Consider the following 13,630-nt stretch of genomic DNA (forward strand, 5'->3'; position numbering starts at 1 on the left):
AGCAGTTGAGTGGTTCACACCTATCGAGTCAACAGCGCCCAAATGGATGGGAGCCTTCACGCAACTGGAGGTTCTCATCTCAGTTCGAGCTTGTTCAGAGACTGTTCCCTCCCTATTTTTCAAGTTACAGGGTGAGGGACGCTTATAGCGAGTTGCAGTAGAGGCTCCATAGGTGGCTGAGTGTTGTTTCCAAAGGATCCGAGTGGTGGGCATCTGTGGGAGGACTTGTGGCATCGATCCTGACCCAGCTGCTCTTGAGACTAGACATTGGAGACTGTGGGCTTGGGAGTGCTGTCCACTAGCACGCGTACAGTGGGATCCTGGAGAGTGTCTATAGAGGGACCCTTTCTCTTCTACAAACCACCCAGGTGTCCCTTTCTTCCAGTACATTGTTCGGTTGGGACGTCACATTCTGGCAGCAAAGAGAGAGGCTCGCCCTGCTGCAGCACCTCATTGGTAGGAGGAGGGTCTCATAGCTGATTTCTTGGCAGCTTTTTGGGAGAGATTGTGGGACTCCAGATAATCGAGGCAAGTCACTCTGTTTGAGTGGTTGGTCGCACACAGAGCTACAGCAGTTGGGAGCTGGCTTGTGCAAAGTGTTCTCTCGGCTGCATAGTTAGTCGGTGACCATCTCGTGGAGAGTCAGCGCCACTGTCTTTGGGACTGTCCCTTGGCACAAAAGGTGTGGCTTCGTGTTCTTCGCCTGATGCCTGATCTCTCCACGGCTCGACAGTACACTTGGGGGGGAGTTGCTTGGTCCACTCTCATAGGCCCGACACTACAGTTTGAGCTATCTTCCACGAGTAGGATGATAGTGATAGAGGGGGGGGGGGGGGGGGGGGGGGGGGGGGGGGGGGCGACCTACTGTTAAGCCTAGGAATTTTTGGATGTTTTTTTATCTTAGTGGAAGTTGGAATGTTAACTTTTGTACTTTTGGGATTCCAAGGGGTGTTCTTGGGAAAGGGCGTTGCCCATTAGTCTTATCAAAGTATGTAACTGTCGATCAGTATCTTCTTGGGAATGTGAAAGCGGAAGTTATGGCGGATTTAGTCTGCTGTCAGTTTCTGTTCTGTTCCAGTTCCAGTTCCATTCTGATTTCTGTGTCTTGTCTATTCTGAATGTATGTGCCTTAAACACTTGGCGATCACGGTGTACGTGCGATGTAGCATGGATGGATTCAAGTTTCTCTTGTAGGAGCGAGTGTTGTGGCAATGGAGGGAGGATGTTCAGAATAGTGTGAGTTGGCATGGGTAGTTGATTGCACTCTGGAGGAAGCGGAGGAGGATACATTCACGTATTGGACAAGGTCAGTTGCTAGGCGGTTTTGGCAGTTGTATGGGCGAGATGGTCAGCGTTTGAAACTGCAAGGAATTTTGGATTATACTGGGACGCACTGAGTTTCTATAGGGGAAGATTCAGATGATACTGTGGAGGATTTGGATGGTGCAGAGGATTATCTAAGTGATTAGATGGAAAGAGGAGGTAGCGAATGAAGAACAGGATCTATTTCCGCGACTGTTGGCGGTTGCAGTTGTTCAGCATGCATTAGTGGCGAGAAGGAGATTGATTTTTGATCCGTTGGGAAGTACCAGTGCAAGAAATCTTGTACAACCAAGTAGACTTACAAATATGGCGGCGGGCTAGGCAGGATATGCGCGTCACATTTTGGACCTTTTTGGAAAAGTCGAAAGAAGACCCTGATTGCCACATATCTCAATACGAGACAAGATGGCAGGCCAGAGGATTTTCCAGAGTGTACGATGCCCAGACTAAGATGCACCAATTTAGGCTACATTGGATGGGAAGGCTATGCAGTGGTTCGGTAATTTTCCAACAGGTCATTTTGCTGATTATGATGGTTTGAAAGCAGCATTTTTTAACAGGTTCAAAAAAGAAAAGACTCCACATGATGTGTTGACCAAGCTTAGGGAAGTGAAACAAAGGAAAATGTTTGTGGAGGATTATGCACAAAAGTTTAAGCAATATGCGAGAAGGTTGGCTGCTCAAGAAAGGTCAACTAATGAAATGCTTGCTGGATATTTTTTGAATGGATTAAGAAAGGAATTGAAGAATGCTATTGCTGGAGTTGATGTTGTAGGTGGATTATAAGCATTAGTGGAAACATCTCAAAGAGCAGAGAAAAGGTTTGGGGTCTCATGGGAAAGCAGCCAAGAGGTCATCTAAAGAAAAGAATAAAATTAGGTCGAAGAAAAAGAAGAGGTTAGATAATTCGGATTCGGACAGCGATTCGGATTCGGAAACTAATACTGATTCAGATACGAAAACGGATTTTGATAGTGAAGAGGATTCCAGTGAGGATTCGGATTCAGAAGTAGATGAGGATAAGAAGAAGAAAAGCAAGAAGAAGTTGAAGAAGAAGTCTAAAGAGAAAGAGGATAGAGTGGAAAAATTGGTAGCAAAGAAATTGAAGAAGTTGGGAGTGCAGAAAGTTGTGGAATCAAAAACCCCTCATTGTGAAATTTGTGTTAAGGATGGGCATTGGACAAAATAATGTTGGTTTAATCCGAATTTTAGGGGTGTTGTACCAGAAAGGATTCAGCAGAAGATACAGCAACAAGGACCTCAAACTCATGGGGTGTTTCCAGAGACAGAAGGAAGGCAGAGGATGTTCAATAATCAAGGGTGGGAAAGGCAACAACCATATTCAGGGTGGAGACCACAGTATAATCAAGGGGGACCACCATTTAGAGGAAATTTCAATTTGGGAGGAGGACCGAGATTTGGAGGATGGCAAAATTCAAGACCCCCATGGGGGGAAATTGGGATCAGCAGCAGTGGTGGCAGAATTGCAGCCACAACCACAAGGATGGAATCAGCCGGTTTGGAATTATCAAGGGGGGAATCAGCAACAGCCAAGAGGGCAAGTGCCGCAGTTGCCAACACCACCAGCACAGTCAGCTGAAGCAAACAAAGATCCTGGAAGCAGTTTGATAGTAGTAGAATCGTTTCAGGATCAAGGGGTGAATGAAGTCGCTATGGATTGTCAGCCAGAATGTGATTGTTCTAAATGTTTGCAAGAGGAAGTAGATGTATTAGTGACAACAAGGTCCAAAGCAAGGTTGAAACCTCCACTAGACTGGGAGGAGCAGAAGGAGATTCGGGATGAAGTAGCTGAAGATTTGATGGAAAAGGATCAACAGCAGAGCAAGCTTAAATAAAAGGAGAAAGGAGTAAAAAAGGAGGAGAAGGAAAGAGAAAGGACGGATGCCTTGTTTGAAGAGTTAACTAATTCCTCTATACATTTTACCTTGGATCAGTTGTTGTTATTAGTTCCAATTTTCAGAGATAGACTATATACAGTGATGAGAAGGACAAAGATTGTTCCTAGTATGAAGGAGGTGCAACAAACAGTTCAGAGTTTCCAGATTAGCAGGGAGGATGTGGATTTTTCAGTACCAACATTGTCGTTGGAATTTAATAACCGTAAATTTTTCGATGTTCTATTAGATGGTGGATCAGGGGTCAACATACTTTCGGAATTGGAATTTCTAAGGATGCAAGATGTCAGGTTGGAACCAGCTCCATTTCAAGTACGTATGGCCGATCAGAGCAGAGTGTTTGGGATGTTTTTTACCTTAGTGGAAGTTGGAATGTTAACTTTTGTACTTTTGGGATTCCAAGGGGTGTTCTTGGGAAAGGGCGTTGCCCATTAGTCTTATCAAAGTATGTAACTGTCGGTCAGTATCTTCTTGGGAATATGAAAGCGGAAGTTATGGAGGATTTAGTCTATTGTCAATTTTTGTGTTCTGTTCCAGTTCCAGTTCCAATCTGATTTCTGTGTCTTGTCTATTGTTAATGTTTGTGCCTTAAACACCTACACTCCAATCTGCCATAGAGCTTACTCCACAGGAGTGGTGCAGTGAGAGAGAGGAGTGTTGGGAGCTCATCAGTGGCTTGACACTCTGGTTCATCTGGCGGGCCTGTTGCTTCCACATCTTTGAGGCTCGCCCTGTACCACTAGCAGAGACTGTTCGTGATCTTTGGTTAGAGCTGATCCACACTCTCAGAGGACAGCTCAAGAGACTTCAGGGAAGCTCCGACCGCATGAGGGAGCACAAAGAGGCCTTCCTCCGACTTGGGCGTCCTGGGCCTTTTTTCACCATGGTCCAGGGTGTACTCAGATTGAACTACCGTCCACCTAAGTGGCTTTTCCCTCCTCCCATTTCTTGATTTAGCCTCATTGTACATATGTTGTTTTGTCATTGGGAGAGTCTCCTCATCATGGTTGTTGTAGCCCTCTCTCGGAGAGGTGGTTTTAGCCCTATGGGCAGTTTCATTAACTAATAGAAGGATCTTTTTCTTGGAAAATAAAAAACAACTTTGACCTTTAGGTCGACCATAAACCATAACTTCACACGTCTACGAAAAACAACTTTTTGCCATTTTTGGGAGCATACATAACATGCATTGAAAGTGTTTGTCCTCAAACCAATGCATCAAGCTTAGCTCCATAATATAGACTTTCACTCTATCGCATCTTTTACCCATTTGATACTCATACAACAAACGGTAACACGAAAAGAAAGCCACTTTATTCATATATGCCTATGCACTCTGGGTTGACTAACCATACACTCTCATATGAGTTTATGGACATCTAATACTTGAAATCAATTAACCAAAATAAACCATAAATCATTCATAATCGACTCGGTTAACTCACGACGTCATATGGTACTCCCCCTTGGTAGCACCCCTACACGTGTAGGTAAACCAGGTTATGGAATGATTAATGACTCGCATACCCAAGGTGATAACGGAAACCTCAATACATTTATTATCAAGTTTAATCAATATTTTTAATTGGCTAAATGGGTTTGTCCATGCGGTGGATCTATATAGTGGTTCTCCAAGGAGCCTGGGGTCCAAAATTTTGACCAAGTGTGGGAAGTAGCAAGCTGTCTTTTTGACCATATTTCTCAGCTCATGTGTGATTTTCACATGACATCAAAGAGAGGAAATGTTCTAAATGATGTGTTTTATCTCTGGATTAAACGGTCCGAGCTGATTCATAACTGTTTGTGAGTTATGACCAAAAGAATGTCCCTACTGCTTCTATGAAGTGAAACAAAAAGCGTTTTTTATGCACGCACATGATCATAAACACATGTGTGCATAAATTAGTGTGCTGAACATGATGAAATAATCATGGGACAACTTCATATGTACTCGAAAAATCCATACATACACTTGTATATAAATAGACAATCACCAAGAGGGTGTCTAATTAGAAAAACGACATAGAGAGAGAGAGAGAGAGAGAGAGAGAGAGAGAGAGAGAGAGAGACGATAAAGCTTATGAAGTTTAGAGCTTCTCACTGTGCTTTAGAATTGATTAGGGGCTGTTGAAAGTCTTCTTGCTTTGCCGTAAGACAGCAGTGATGAGAGCTACATAGAGGTTTTCACCACGAGAGCTTTCGGAGAGCGCGTACACCGTGCAACGAGAGAGGAGATGATAAGCAAGTAGAGAGAGAGAGAGAGAGAGAGAGAGAGAGAGAGAGAGAGAGAGAGAGAGAGAGAGTATCCTTCTTCTTCTTCTTCTTTTTCCCGTATACGAGAGAGAAGAGCTTATGGAGATGGTGATGAAGAGCTTGCACCACTCTGTATAATAGGTAAGTATTGCCTTGCGGTAGTAGACGCAACAAACGGCAGTGAAAACTGAGTACTCCCCGCCAATTTATAGGCACTACAGCAAGCCAAAGTGATGTCCAAGCCAAAAAATATCGCTAGTTTTTCATCCTGGAATAGGTGCAAGCTTTTGAACACTTTGCTAAAAACATGGCTTGGCTTTTGGTGGTCAACTCTCCCACTTACCATTCAATTTTTACAGTAAAACTGACCAATTGAACAGTATCCGGTCAACTAATGAAACCTTGACTAGAATATACCGCACCGTGATGTCTCGACGTAATTATGACTTTTTCGTACTGCGTCAACTTATTTACAGTGCTGCTTTTTATAAAAATAATTCCTGTAAAAATATTGTTTAGTCTCGTTTTTTGTCCGGGTGGTCATTTTTAAATGCGACGAAGACTAAAATTAATATTTTTATGTTCAGGTCATCCTAAAAAGCACATTGCTTTTCAAAAACGCCAAAAAGCACGAAAAGCTAAAAATAGCGGAAAAAGAAAAAAAAACATTTTAAAAAAAAATTGAGCTACGGGTTTCTCTTGTCCACTGGAATAAGAAAGCAAACTTCTTTTTCACGAAACAGCAATAAATATTATGAAAAACTAAAAATAGCATAAAAAGCACTTGAAAAACAGATTTTTACAAAATTGAACCATAGCTTCCCCAAAACACGTAGGTTAAGGGTCCAACCCTGCTTTTTGCAAAAAAACACCTAAAAGCATAAAAAGCATGAGAAAGCTAAAAATAGCGGATTTTCTCAAAACTGAACCAAACGTTCTTCTGACCTATTGGGACATGGAGACGACTTTGGTTTTTACTTTAGAACTTTAGAATACTGTCAATCAAGCATCCTAAATCAAAATTTGACAAAACAGACATTAGAATTTGGTTTTCTTATTTTCAAAAGTGACCCAAAATTTGGGGATCTTACACCCACAGTTGAAAAATTTTCACCTGATCATGAAATATGGATAATTTAATCTCATGACATCATCACGTTCCCATGTGGCATCTTCCTCAGGATATGTTGACCAGTTGACAATGTGTTCAATAATGGTCCAATTACGTAGAGGCTTTGTTCTACTTTAAAGTATCACTTCGGGATATACATCAAAAGTTCCATCGGTAGAGGTAGTTGATAATGAATCATCAAGAATGTGTTGTGGATCAGGTACATACTTCTTGAGTAAGCTGACATGAAAAACATAATGTACTTTTGTATGGTGGCAACAAGAATCTGTAAGCTTAATCATTAATTCTCTCTATGATTACAAAGGGCCACAATATCTGGCACTGAACTTCTTACACTTACCCATTGATAAGGAGCTATGTTTGGGTTTCACTCTCAAAAATACCATATCGGCCTCCTCAAAAAGTTTGATAAATTGTTTAGGATTAGCACAACTCTTTTGTCTATCTTGAGCAGTCTTAATATCCTGCCGTATAAGATTGGTTTGTAGTTGCATTTCATCCAACATTTCTTTAAATGCTTGAATCCATATGAGAGGGTCTGTCCATTTGAGTGGAGTAAGACAGTCTTGTCCATACAAGGCTTGAAAAGGAGACATCCCAATTGAGCGTTGGAATGAGGAATTATACGCAAATTCAACCAAATAAAAATATCTAGTCCATTTACCCTGCTCATGCATACAATAAGCTCTTAACATGTCTTCATTGGTTTGATTGGTCCTTTATGTCTGACCATCAGTTTGAGGGTGATAAGCAGTACCAAACGCCAACTGGGTTCTTGTATAGCTGAGAATAAGGCTTTCCAAAAATTTAAGGTGAACTTCGCATCGCGATCAAAATTATACGTTGAGGTAAACCATGATAGATAAAAACACCTTTCATGAAGACTTGATCTATATCCTTAGCCGTAAACGTTGTCTTGACTCGAAACAAATGGGTCATTTTTATAAGCATATCAACAACCACAAAAATAGAGTCATATCCAAGAGATGTAGAAAGTCCTGTAATAAAATCCTTGGATATGCATTCCCATTTCATTTGTGGTGCATCAATAGGTTGAAGCTTACCGGGGTATCAAACTCGTCCAACTTTAATACATTGACATGTTTAACATCTTGTGATATAGTACAACACATCACGCTTTAGTCCTGGCCAAAAGAAACTCTTCCTTACAGTAGAGTAACTCTTAATATATCATGGGTGTCCTCCTGTAGGTATATCATGAGCTTATTGTAGTATCTGAAGTTTGATTCCACCTTAATTTGGGATACAAAGATGGTTATTGAAGTAAAGGTCATTTCCTTCAACGTGGAAGCCTTTGATTTGCCTCTCCTACTTCTCCGTGCAATTACTGCTAGATCTTTATGTAATAGGGGTCTTGAGATATACCTTCTCGAAAAGGGTCAATTAAGGAGGTACTAGAGGTTGTGATGAAACCCATTACATTTCCCTTCCTGCTTAAGGCATCGGCCACAAGATTTTCTTTCCCAGGTTTATATTTGATTTTAAAATCATATTCACATAACAACTCCATCCATTTTTGTTGCCACATATTAAGGTCAAGTTGGGTGTTGATCCACTTTATGCTTTTATGATTGGTATGTAGTTTAAATCTCCGTCCAAGAAGATAATGTTTCCATACTTTAAGAGCATGTACAATGGCCAATAATTCCAAGTCATGCGTAGGATAATTTAACTCATGTGTATGTAACTTACGAGATTCATAAGCTACTGGTTTTCCTTCTTGAGATAGAAGGCCACCGATTGCTTGTCCACTTGCATCAGTGAGCACAATGAATGTCTTTGAGAAGTCCGGAAGTTGTAGTATTGGAGCATTCACTAAAGCTTCTTTGAGTTTCTAAAAAGTAGCTTGAGCATGTTCATTCCAGGTAAACACTTTAACATTCTTAAGTGTATTAATCAATGGAGATGCAATCTTAGCGTAGCCTTGAATAAATGTATGATACCATCCCCTTAAACCAAGAAAGTCACATACTTCCCTCACTGATTTTGGTGTAGGCCAAGTTATAACAACTTTGATCTTACTTGGATCAGTAGAAACACCATCCTTAGATACAATAAATCCCAAAAAATTTAGCTTGTTGGTGAAAAAGGTGCATTTGCTACGTTTAGCATAAAGTTTATTTTGACGGAGAAGTTCAAGTACTCGTTGCACATGTTGTTTGTGTTCTTCTTTGTTTCTTGAGTAAACCAGGATATCATCAAAGAAGACAAGACCAAAATGATCAAGATGCTCTAGAAACACATTGGTCATGAGACGATTAAAAGTTGAAGGAGCATTTGTGAGTCCAAAAGACATAATTGTAAATTCATAATGTCCAAAATGAGTATTAAATTATGTCTTTGGTATGTCCTCCTCCTTGAGTTGGGTTTGGTAATCTGACTTAAGATCAATTTTTGTGAAGGTAGACACTCTGTGTAATCGGTAAAGTAACTCATCAATCCTTGGTATTGCGTACTTATTCTGGACCATTACCTGATTCAATCCATGATAATCAATACAAAGACATAGAGTACCATCCTTCTTCCGATTAAAGAGAACATGAGTACTCCATGGAGAAAAGTTGGGTTGAATGAAGCCTTGTTCAAGAAGTTGAGTTAGTTGCTCCTTGAGTCCTGCAGATTCAGGTATCGACATTTTGTATGGGCTACGTGCAACTAGTTGAGCTCTTGGAGTAAGCTCTATTGCATGATCAACATCAAGCTTGGGTATTAACTGTTAAGTATGGAGCCTAATTTACCCCTTGTCATTTTTTTTGTTAAAAATGCACATTTGTAAGGCCCGCATTATGAGGAGAAGCCATCGTGCGTGAAGAAAAATAACTCGCCGGAAAATAAAATCACTCGCCGAAAACCAAAATTTTCACGCCCAGTCTTGCCGGAATATTATGGCCATCCGGCGGTCGAAAAGTGATCGAAAAACGGTTGGTCGGTTGGTCGGTTGGCCGATGGCCGGTAGTCAATGGCCGGTGGCGGGTGGTCAGAAGTCAATGGCCGGTGGCCAATGGCCGATGGCCAAATTCAAAAGCGGACTTGTCTTCTCAAGGACGGCCACACGCGGATTGGAGGGTCCGATTTAGACTTATCTACACAAGGGCGGCTACACATGGCTGCCTCTCATGAGAGAGGGCAACAATTTTGGCCTATAAAAGGAGGCCATTTCTACACACATTTCATAGTGTGAAGTTGATGCAACAAGGTGGGTGTGAGGTGGTGAGAGTGAAGCAAGGCGGGAGCTCCTAAAGGATATAATCCCTTTGTAAACTACTTCTTGTTTTGAAGTACTAAATCCATTGAGTGGCTGCTTTCCCGTGGAGGTAGCCCACATTGGGTGAACCACGTATATCGTGTGTACTCTCTCTCTCTCTCTCTCTCTCTCTATACTCTATAATCTCTTGTGTGTGTAAATTATCTCTCTCCATTAAGTAATCTACTCAATTATCTACTTAGCTACGTCATATTTCCTAACAAACTGGCATCAGATCAAGGTTTTCTCATAGCTAAATTATCTCAAGGAAAGGATTACTTGAATTGAATGAGAGTTATGACGGAGGAAGGGAAGCTCAAGATTCAGAAGTTCAACGGCAAAAACTACCAACGTTGGAAGATGCAGATTGAAGACTATTCTACCAAAAGGACCTCTATTTTCCACTAGGTGGTCTTGCAAAGAAACCCGCAACGATGGTAGATGAAGCATGGAATGTCCTTGATCGAAAGGCACTAGGAACAATCCGGTTAAGCTTGGCGTCAACGGTGGCCTTCAATGTTTTGGAGATGAAGACCACGGAGGACTTGGTGAAGTCACTTGACGACTTCTACGAGAAATCATCGAACCATCAGCATCTAATAAGGTATTTCTTATGAAGCGCTTGTTCAATCTAAAGATGGTAGAGAATGGTTCAAATGCAGAACACCTAAATGACTTTTACACAAACATAAGTCAACTTTGATTGGTGAAAATCAATTTCAATGACGAAGTGCAAGATCTCCTTATACTATCATCTCTACTTGATAGTTGGGACAGCCTTGTGATGGTTGTAAGTAATTCTATTTCAGGTACAAATACTCTTAAGTTTGATGATGTTGTGGGTGTTCTCCTAAGCGAGGAAATACGAAGGAGAAGCACAGGAGAATCGTCAAGTGCTGCACTGTCAATGGAAATATGAGGATGGCCTAAGGAGAGGTTCAAAAACCAAAAGGGCCGTGATCGCTCAAGGTAGAGCAATTCAAGCACAAAGTCAGTTCTTGAATGATGGAACTGCGGCAAGAAGGGCCACGTCAAGAAGGATTGTTGGTCCAAGAAGAAGAAGGAGTTGGAGTTTCAAAACAACAAGCCAACATCGAGGCCAATGTGGCAGGTAAAGTAGAGCAAGATGCTCTAATTCTCTCATTATACAATGTGTCTAATTCCTGGATAGTAGATTTCGGGGCTTCATTCCATGCGACACCACACAAGCTACATTTCCAAGATTATACCAAAGGTAATTTTGGGTATGTGTACTTGGGAGATGATGAAGCTTGTGAGATTGTCGGCAAAGGTACAGTTTCTGTCAAAACTGCTAACGGAAATGAATGGAAGCTTAAAGATGTTAGGCATGTTCCTTCTCTTTGGAAAAATTTGATTTCTACACGATAATTGGACGATAAAGGTCACAACATTGCATCCCAAAACAAACAGTGGAAGATCTCAAGGGATCTTTGGTGGTTGCCAAGGGAACCTTCAGCTTGTGCAGCAACTACAGAAGTCGACAGTGCCGTGTGGCAGTACCGGCTTGGGCATATGAGTGCAAAAGGAATGCAAATCCTTCAAACAATGAAGCTTCTACCAGGTTTGAAAGAAGTGGACTTAGAGTTCTGTGAAGATTGTGTTTATGGTAAACAAAAGGGTAAAATTTCAAAAATCAGGAAATGAAAGAAAAAATAAAAAACTTGAGTTGGTTTATTCTGATGTTTGGGGTCTGCAAGTACACCATCACTTGGTGGCTCATTGGGTATCGCCTATGGAATCCTGAAGATGGTAAAATCTTTAGAAGTAGGGATGTAATTTTCAATGAGAAAAATATGTACAAAGATTACTTGGAAAGAAAACAAACAAAAGAAACAGGTGATGAGTACATGGAGCTTGAGGACGGTGAAGACTCAAGGACTGCAAACGGTGACAATCTGCAACAACGTCAACCAAATGAGGAGCCTTAACCTATTCCACAAAGATCTACAAGAGCAAGTAGACCTCCAGAAAGGTTTGTTCCTTCCTTCAACCATCTCTTGATCTCAGATTCTGGAGAGCTGGAATCATACGAAGAAGTTATGCAACACAAATCCAAAGAAGAATGGATGAAGAGCATGCAAGTGGACATGGACTCACTACATCACAACCAAACATGGGAGTTGGTTGAGTTTCTTAAAGGTAAGCGAGCACTTCAAAACAAATGGGTGTACAAGCTGAAGGAAGAAGAAGGTGGGAAGAAAAGGTACAAGTCTAGGCTTGTGGTAAAAGGGTTTTCTCAAAAGAAAGGTATTGACTTCAATGAAATATTTTCTCCTATTGTAAAAATGAACTCAATTAGGCTTGTCTTAAGCCTTGTGGCTGCTCATGATTTAAATCTCGAGCAAATGGATGTAAATACGGTATTCCCTCACGGTGACTTAGAGGAGGAAATCTACATGCTTCAATCAAAGGGGTATGAAGTAAAAGGTAAGGAGAAAATGGTTTGCAGATTAAAGAAGAGCTTGTATGGTTTAAAGCAAGCATCAAGACAATGGTACTTGAAGTTTGATCGATGGATGTTGGATCATGGATTCACAAGATGCAACTTGGATCACTGCGTCTACACGAAGAATTTGGGGGGTGGGAAGTTCATCATCCTAATGTTGTATTTTGATGACATGTTGATTGCAAGTGATAACATGCAAGACATCAAAGACCTAAAAGAGGAGTTGTCTAAATCTTTTTCAATGAAAGATTTAGGTGCTGCAAAGAGGATACTTGGTATGAAAATATCAAGGGACAGGACAAAGAAGACAATAAAGCTATCTCAAGAGGATTACATCAAGAAGGTACTAGAAAGGTTTGCAATGCAGAATGCAAAACCAGCTTCTACACCTTTGGCTGGTTACTTTAAACTAACCAATGTTGGGTATGAAATCCCTCTGTCTGGTGTCTTATCCTTTTTGCCTGTGGAAATACCCTCATAAATCATGCAAGGAAAGGTTTGTTAAAAGTTGAGTTTGCATGGCCAAATTCCCATTTATATTGTAAGGCTTCTACACAATAAGCATAATCAATCATAGCATATTATTTTCATTCTATTGTGTCGAACTCTCTCTCTCTCTCTCTCTCTCTCTCTCGTTCAACTCGCTGCTACACCTGCTCCTAGCCATGGCACCTCAGAGGCTTCACCCACCATAGCCGCCTTCCCAACATCTGGTATCAGAGCTCCAGGTGGAAATTCCCAGGTTGGTTGGCACGCTCAGAGCCTTCACAAGGTGCTGCTCCAACAACAATCTCTCAAGCAGGTAGGAAGACAAGCGAGCAAAAGGCTTTTGAATAGTCGGCGGGGGCTGTAGTATTCAGCAAGCAACACAGGGCACCACATAGGGCTAACAAATGGTAGCCAGGCCCGTGAGCAGTAAAGGCAGCCAATACCGAGCACAAGCAGCAAATTGGGTAGAGGGAGATCGAGCAAGGTCGACTACAGCAAACAAAATGCAGCCCGCATGGGAAGTAACCTCTACAGAGAATAGTGAGGAGTTGTGAGAACCAGAACGACAAGGCGTCATTTCTTCTGCATCATTCTACATTACAGAGAGCTACAAAGCTCTTTTTTTTTCCTTGGGATTTCACACTAGTTCTTTAGTTGTCCATTTATTTAATCCCCTCAAGAACTCATTCACACTCGCAAGAGCAGCCACATCTTTCGGTGCTCGGTGCCCATTGAAAAAGGCCCGCAAAGTTGGCCTCATAGGATACACCTTAGCCTCAAAAGCT

General features: G+C 41.4%; 1 pseudogene; it reads left to right on the forward strand.

Moving 5' to 3' along the window:
* Window positions 1-3,350: 3,350 nt before the first annotated feature.
* The window catches only part of LOC147432921 (uncharacterized), a 58,627-nt pseudogene continuing 48,347 nt past the window's right edge, over window positions 3,351-13,630 (forward strand).

This window comes from Adiantum capillus-veneris, chromosome 20 (assembly GCF_014529385.1).
Source record: "Adiantum capillus-veneris isolate H3 chromosome 20, ASM1452938v2, whole genome shotgun sequence".
NCBI classification, from domain to species: domain Eukaryota; kingdom Viridiplantae; phylum Streptophyta; class Polypodiopsida; order Polypodiales; family Pteridaceae; genus Adiantum; species Adiantum capillus-veneris.